Genomic DNA, 8,270 nt, shown 5'->3' with positions numbered 1-8,270 from the left:
AAAATTTTTACACTAAATAAAAATGTTAAAAAAAAACTAACATAAAAAAACGCGTTTTTTTGTTTAAAAAAATGTCAAATTAGGTAGTATAAAAATGCAAATTTCTTGACAACCAAAAGTGCTACAAAGTTGGTTAAACCCATTTTAAAACAAGATTAATATTTTGAATGCAATAAAATTAAAATTAACATTTTAGCTTAATTATATTACGAGATCATAAAATGGACTGAAGTGCCTACTTCTTCCTTCGAAAAAAAAAAAAAGTATAAAAAAAGAATATGATTCGCTTGAATTTTGTTTTTCGATTTTCCAAGTTCCAGCTTTATTTATTTATTTTTAACAACATCAAAAAAAACTTTCCCTACCAAAACATGATCGAATCTCATCTTAAAAACTCGAATATTTCTTTCACAACTGTTACCATTGACAACAACAAAAAAACAACCTAATTAGTTTATATTTGCATTATTATTAGGTTAAATAAATATCATTTCATTATATTTCTGTGATTTTAGCAGTATTTTAAAAACTTCTTTGAGTTTTAATAAACAACAAATATTCGCTATAAACTCCAAATAAAAATGAAAAATTTTCCATTTTTTTCCGTGTTTCAAGTTTTAAAAGAAAATTGTTTTTTTCTTTTCAAAATTATTTTGTTTATCATTTCAGAAATAATTCTAGCACTATTTTTTATTTAACACATTAAACATTTTTTCGTGTTCCTATCTTTAAACTCTTCGATCTTATTAAAATATTTTCCACGGTACTTGATCCTCAACCGCTTGAAGTTCGAACCACGAAGCCATTCACAAATGTCGTCGATGAAGTTCGTATCGTCGTGAAGGAAAAGATTTAATTCTTCAGCGAGTCGAATCCACGGGAGGACAAAACTTTCGAAATCGTCATTTGATACGAAAGTACCTTGGATGATTATCCACACTCTTTCGATCCTATGCTTTGGTGTCCATTCATTGATCTTCACTGGATGACATATGGCGACACGACGAACGATGGTCGAACATAAAATGACAAGATTTTTCTCATCCTCAGATAAAATCTTTTTATTGACATCTAATTGATGCAACTTGCATCCAGCGTCCCGAAATTTCTCCATGAAATATTTCTCATGTGAAATTTCATGAGCAGTTTTTCTATCGCCTATATAAATCTCCCACTCTTGTTTAACGATTGATCTTTTTAAGTCCTTGGTTATCGAAGCCTGGGCTTCAAAGAAGCATTCCATGAACATCCTTTGATTAACTGAAGAAGAAAAATACCAAATTAATATTATCAATAATATTTATTTATTTGCAACAACAATTATTGAAGAAAATCAAACTTTCAAAAACTTGAAAACAATAATATATAGGTAATACGTAATCGGTAATTTTCTGTGATCACCATCGGATTAGAGAACATTTTTCGAAAATGGCAAGAAACTGAATGTCAAAAAAGTAAGTAGCTTTCTTTGAGGAACCAGAATATGCAAAGGACTTCTATGGCTGCATTCTGGACTGGGTTGAGTGAATGATGAAGGATGAGGTTAATGAGTTTAATAGCAATAAGTACATCTTTTAAACTTAATAAAAAAATCCTACTAAAATGTTGTTTTATTTTCATAGAATGTTCTATATGGGTGCCTTAAAATTGACTATTGCCTTAAGGTGGTCCATTTTAAACATTTTTTTGAAATTTCAATCGGATTTTTTACCAGTAATAAAATTTGATCTAAAAACCCTTTTTTAGATCACCCACGAAACATTGGAAGTTAGAATAAAGGATTGTGCAAGTGTTGCGCAACCTTTTTATTCACTTATTGTTATAGTTACTTAATGGGGTTTACAAAATTTAATTATTAACCATTAGAAAATAATTACACAAAATTTATTAATTTACGACTCTATGTACATATCCCACAAAAGATTTATTGAAATATCAATAAATTTTTATAAGCTTTTTTTTAAAAGTCTAAGTAACTTTTTTTTAACTTTGAGTGGGATTATGACGATTTCCTAATTGTAATCGTTTGTTAGTAAATCAGTTTTTAATTAAAGCAATTGTAGAAATTTTATCACGTTACATTGAACATTAAATTGAAATCACGTTACATAATTGATTCAAGTTACTATTCTCAAATCATTCTTTAAATAAGTTAACATTTAAGTGAAGTAACCAAAATCAATAATTTCATCAAAAATTTCTTAGTGCAAAAATTTTACAATGGAAAATAATAGAAAGAAAAGCTATTTGTGGAATCATTTTACCGTAACAGCCAGTGATTCCAAATACGCAACTTGCAATATCTTCAATTTGAAAATATCTCGATCCTACAACCCAAAACTTCAATCACTTAGCGGACTTTCATCACATTTAAGAAGTCAGCACCCACAGCTTACTCAAAAAAATCTCTTAACTGAAAAAGCAATCCTGAAAATATACCAACTTCAGATCAACTTGAGCCTCTTACAATTAAAAAAAAAACAATACCCTTATTTGACATCAGATCAAAACGGTAGGGGACTGAAATGTTGCAATTTTCAATGCTTGACTGGGTTGACAATATCTCAAAAAATGATTCAAACTCCGAAGAAGGTCTGAAATTTCTTAGATCTATATTTGAAATGATTATCCTCGACTTACAGCCTTGATCAATTGTGAATAATCCGGGATTTTTACGCCACCATGCAGTTTTTACACCACACTTTGACATTAAAGTGAGAAATACTACCGAAGCATGCTCAATCCAGCCTAGGAAAAGATTAAGCTTGCAACGAAAGTTATGCTTAACGAAAAAAATGCTGAAACTCTTTCCATCTCTCTGGACGCTTGGTCAACCTTTCATCTTGAGTACTTAGGCATGATGGCACACTTCATTTCAGACAAATGTAGCGGATCAAATTCTGCATGTCATGTTCCAAGTTTGATGAAAAACATACTGCTTCAAACATTTCTCAAAGGCTTTAAAAATGTTTGAAGCAGTATGTTTTTCAAACAAAAAATTCTGCAAATGTAAAAGCAGCTTTCAAAGAACCACAATGTGTTTAAAAATCTGTTGGGTGTCTAAATCATTAACTTTAACTAGTTATTAAAAAAGAATTTTTTTCACTTCAGAGTGCTGTAAACTTGATAGAAAAATGTCGAAAGCTTTGCACTCATGCTTCTTTTTCAAACTTTTTCTTTACTGAGCTTTACAAACAACAAGAGGTTCAAATGAATAATTTTGACAGGCTCGGACTCAAAAATGATGTCCCAACACGCTGGAATTCAACTTATTATATGCTTGAAAGAATTCTGTACTTGAAATCAGCAATTGCTACTACACTGCTCATCCGTCCTTCCAGCGACATTGAGTTCACTGTACAGGATTGGAACCGGTGTGAAAAGCTGGTAAGCATCTTAGGGATAACGAAGAAGTGATTGGCATGAAAAGTTTTAAACAAGTACTTAGAAAGCCCAACATCTTCATACTGTTTAGAGTTTTGGAAAGAGTATGAAGAGAAAACAACAATAAAAGCAAAGTTTGGTTTGGCGAAAATAGCAAAGAGATTCCTTACACCTCCACCAACATTTACCGAAGTTGAAAGGTTGTTTTCAACTGCTAGAGACATTCTTTCAAATGAAAGAAACAGACTTTTGCCAGAAAACATGGAAAAAATTTTATTCTGTATAGAAAATATTTCAATTGTTAACTTTAACTATTAAAATGTCTAGACATATTCTACTTTTCTTTTTTTTTTTGACATATAGTTGTTATCAAATTATGTCACGTAGTGATTGGTTAGATAGATGTATAATAGTTTTTTTTGCTTTAACTTGGTGATCATAGAAGGTTCAGGGATTTTTATTATTTTTTTTCAAATTTCGGCTGTTTTGTCGGCGAAATTTTGGCCTAAACTTTAGTTTCGGCTTCGGCTTCGGCTTTACTGAACAGTAATTTTGGTACTTTCGGTTTCAGCTCAAATTTCGGACTCGGTCGATCACTACTTTCAATTGATTTCTTTAAAAAATATGCAACTTTAAAGCTGTTTCGATGCTTTTCCACAACTTGAGCAGGTTGTGGAAAAAACTGCTCAAGGACTTTAACACCATAAATTTTTTTGCGCCGTTAAAGTCCTCGAATTTGTTCCAATGTTCTGATAGAACGTTTAGCCATTCTTGGGGTATGTTTAATTTTAAAAAATGAAAAAGTAACCATGACTTTTCGCCAATAAAAGACGATAAAAAAGGTTTTTCTTCGTCGCGCCAAATGATAATCGGAGTCTTCGGTTTATATGGAGTAAAGACTTTAGGTCGTGGTAAGTTTATATGTTTCTTACCCATCATAGTTTTTCTGCATAACTCACAGAGTCGTCAAACAAGGAAAAGATTACTATCTCCTCAGATAAATATCCAAGGTGTCTTTTAAAAGACTTGACAGTATCCTCTGCACTTTCAAGGTCGATTGATTTAAACTTGCTAATTAAATAAAAGAAATGCAGGTCATTAGCTGGAGCAGCAGAAGTAATAGCAGATTGAAGAAAGTAATTTGCGTAAAAAAAGACAAATGTACTCAGCCATCCTCTCAACCTTTCTTGCTTCTTCATCAGTAAGTTCTAAAGTACGAGATAGTAGAAATACATTTGTTTAATAAATGGCTTTTGACATCTACCTTGCATGATGATCAGAACCAGCATACCGGAAACCTCTTTTAATATGTCCACCGAAAAAAAATAGAGTAAGCTCCACTAGTTAGCGATAGTCCTCACGAGCAAAGGTTTTTCTCTCCAAGCATTACATTTCCCATTTCTTTACTTCAAATGCTTGTTGAAATAAAAAACTATTTTGATTATGAGGTCAGTCCCACAATCTAAGTTATTTTATATTCTTGTTGAGGTTATGAAAGTCTTCTTTGAACCTTTCAAACAATTGAACTCTTGGTGATTTGTTCGGACCACTAAATAGCGTTGGATGTTGCTTTTATAAAGTGCTCTGGAATATGATGTCTACATTGAATTCGGAGTAAAGAACGACCGATTTTCTTCTCAATTAGAATTGCAGCTCCATTATATGCTCCACTGTTTGCAGAAGTTGTATCATAGACAAATGCAACAACAGACGCTTTTAATTGCCATTCATCAACTAGGTTCATCACTAAACAACATTGCGTTTGGTGAAAGTTTTTCCATCCCAATGAATTTCCAAATATTCAGGTGGAACCCAAGTTTTTTTAATTAATTTAGCTTCTTCAATTCTGTTAGCTGATCTTGCTCTATGAACTGATGGTTTGGAAAGTGTAACATTATTTAAAGCTGCTCCATCTAATGCTTAAGTCTTTCCCAAAATAAGTAGCTGTTGTCTTTCACTAATACCAGATCCATCAGCAACTGTACACGTTTCTTTTAATAGTTTTCTTCTTGAAATTTTCATCGTTATCGCTGACTTTTTTTTCTTCTGTAATATCTGAAGAAAAAAAATCTTCTTCCGTAATATCTGAAGAAAATTTGTCGCCCTCGTTGACTTCATTATCATCAGTAATGGTTAAACATTTGAGTTGCTGTTTCTTAATATGGAGCAATTTCTTTCTTTACTGATACTGTAGTTTGAGCCCACTTGAGGAAACTTTCGTTGGCTTTTTAGAAATTCCCAGTCAATAAGCCACTCGTCGTTACCAGAGTGTTTCAGCAATCTGTAAGTGTCTGTATGTGATAAATCAAACAGATTGTCCAGTTTAATTGTAAAAGATGTAGCTTTTTGCTTTACTTTTCTTTCTTGTCTTCTGCTTTCAGGAATTTTTTTCAGTGTCTCATATTCTTTTACCAAACGGACAATCTGATTAGCACAGTCCTTCTTGTTATGGTTCGTTGGAATACGAGCAGGTAACCAAAAGCTTTCAACAACTTCACTAACTAGATGATTTGCAATAAGTCTTGTTTCTTTTCTAGGATTGTTTTCTCTAAAAAATATATTTTTGCAATATAGCTCTATTCAATGGTAGCTTTCCTCCTTTAAAGTTTTCAAAGGAAAAACCAACAATCCAATGATTTAAACGAGAAAAACGTCTGCTTTTTTTATCGGCAATATTTTTGTTTATAGAAATAGCTGGAATATGTATCGAATGTAGTGAACATTTTTTCCTGACTAAGTACTGACTCTTCTGCATCAATAGATACATTATTTCCAAAACTTTTTACTAGGTCTACCAATCTTCTTTAGTATGGGAGCCATTCTCCTGGTTTAATACAAGACTGAAGCTTGTAATCTAAGCGCTGTTATTGACTATACGTTTAGATTTATACTTTTCAACATGAAAATGATACAGAATAAGGTTCATTTAAAGCGTTGTAAATTAAACTTATTAACGTTGCGGCACGTTTTTAAGAACTATTGTTATCTCAAGAGAATTAACTTAATGACTTCCTTAAATGCAATTTCACAATATTAAGTTCATGATGGAACGAAACTATCGATATTATAATGTTTGAAATGTATTGGAATAAGAGTAACTAAACCGAATTAGTTTACGCAATACCTGGGTGTTTTAAAACAAATCTCTTGGGGGATAAGTACAATAAGTCGTAAATTAATAAATTTTTGTAGAATTATTCCTTAGTGATTGTCTAATAAATTGTGTGAACCCCATTAAGAAAAAAGAGCAGTTTGTTAGTAAAAACTTTGCGCAACACTTGCGCAATCCATTACTTGAACTTCCAATGTCTTGTTGGGGATGTAAAATTCGTTCTAAATTCAAAATTTTTGGTATTTAGCGTTTTTAAATAAAATATCATAGATATATAAAACACTGGATCCGTCATAGCCGTATCTGGCCTTATAAAAAAATTGAAGCCGAGCTTTTTTTGAAAATATGACGTAGAGTGAGGCAAAATGTTCATTCGCGAATGTATTCGTATAGCTTCAGTATTATATATTCAGTATAACTTCACTGTAAGATTACTATTTATTATTGTTTATTATACGAGTTCGTAAACAGTTTAAAGTATTATGTAAAATGATATAGCAGTTTACTTTTGTAAATAGGTTTAATAAAAGTAATTATGTGTTAATAAATTTAAATAAAATTTATCTAATGAGATTATATAACCTTTGTCATTAAGTTATTTATCAGTATAGAGTGAGTCAAGAGACCTAAGGAATTAATAGTAAACAGTTATCTTACAGTGAAGTTATACTGGCAAACAAAATATACAGTCTAAATGTTGAAATTATGTTCCTGTTGAATATTGATTTGGCTTTCAAAATATGGTATTTTCAAAAGACCTAAAACAACTATATATATCTATATGTGTGTACATTATATTCACTATAATATATACTTATATTTATGTATATTACACATGTTTGGTTTACTGTATATTGGCAAAGACTTTAATCTGTTGGATTAAGGTAATTTTTTTACAATAAAATGAAAAATACTGGTAATATTAAGGACTGAAAATAGTTAATATGTATGTACCAGTTTGTGTGTGTGTGTGTGTCTATATATATATATATATATATATATATATATATATATATATATATATATATATATATATATATATATACTCAGAAATAATTTGCATTATTTGCAAATGTTTTGTAATGTGTTATTAAGAGGAACATAAACAGTTTTTTATTGATTTTTAAACAACACTAGTTTGGTCAGTTTGTTTCGAACTCGTACTCCTTGTATATAACTTGTTGCACAGGATGAGGCATGGTATAAACACACATCTAAATATACATCAATAATCAAATTGATTAATTTAATCAAATGATTATCTTCAAATGGAAGTTCCTGGATGTGATTTATCAGTCCTTGAAAAATTACTTTTGAAATTAGTTGACGGCGGATATTTAATTTTAGATAAGGAATTGATTTTGTAAAAATTTGTAGTTCTTTGATTTTCGATATGTCTGGAATGCTTTGTCTTAAAAATTTTTCAACAATAGTACAAATTACAATGACATCTTTTGATGGATGAAGAAGACCACCTCTACTTTTCTGTTCAACAAGTAAACATTGTGAATTATCATCAGTTAGAGAGGCAGTACAGGCCTTACATTTAATAGATCTTTTTAGTTTTTTACTAACAAATCCACTTATATAGTTCACCACTTCTTCAGAATATTCAGACAACTGTGGTGGTTCCATAATATTTACTTGTGCAATATCATCATTAGCTATAAAAACAGTTGGATCATCATCATTGAATTTACATTCCTGATGATTCACAATTCCTCCTGTTACAGAAAGTATTTCTGTTGCATCCTGGGCTAAACAATTCCCAGTT

The sequence above is a fragment of the Hydra viridissima genome, unplaced genomic scaffold, assembly GCF_058129835.1.
Source record: "Hydra viridissima isolate aposymbiotic clone 2 unplaced genomic scaffold, HvirCarnegie_v1 scaffold_1, whole genome shotgun sequence".
Taxonomy (NCBI): domain Eukaryota; kingdom Metazoa; phylum Cnidaria; class Hydrozoa; order Anthoathecata; family Hydridae; genus Hydra; species Hydra viridissima.
The sequence above is the reverse complement of the archived record's forward strand: the minus strand, read 5'-3'. Positions refer to the sequence as shown.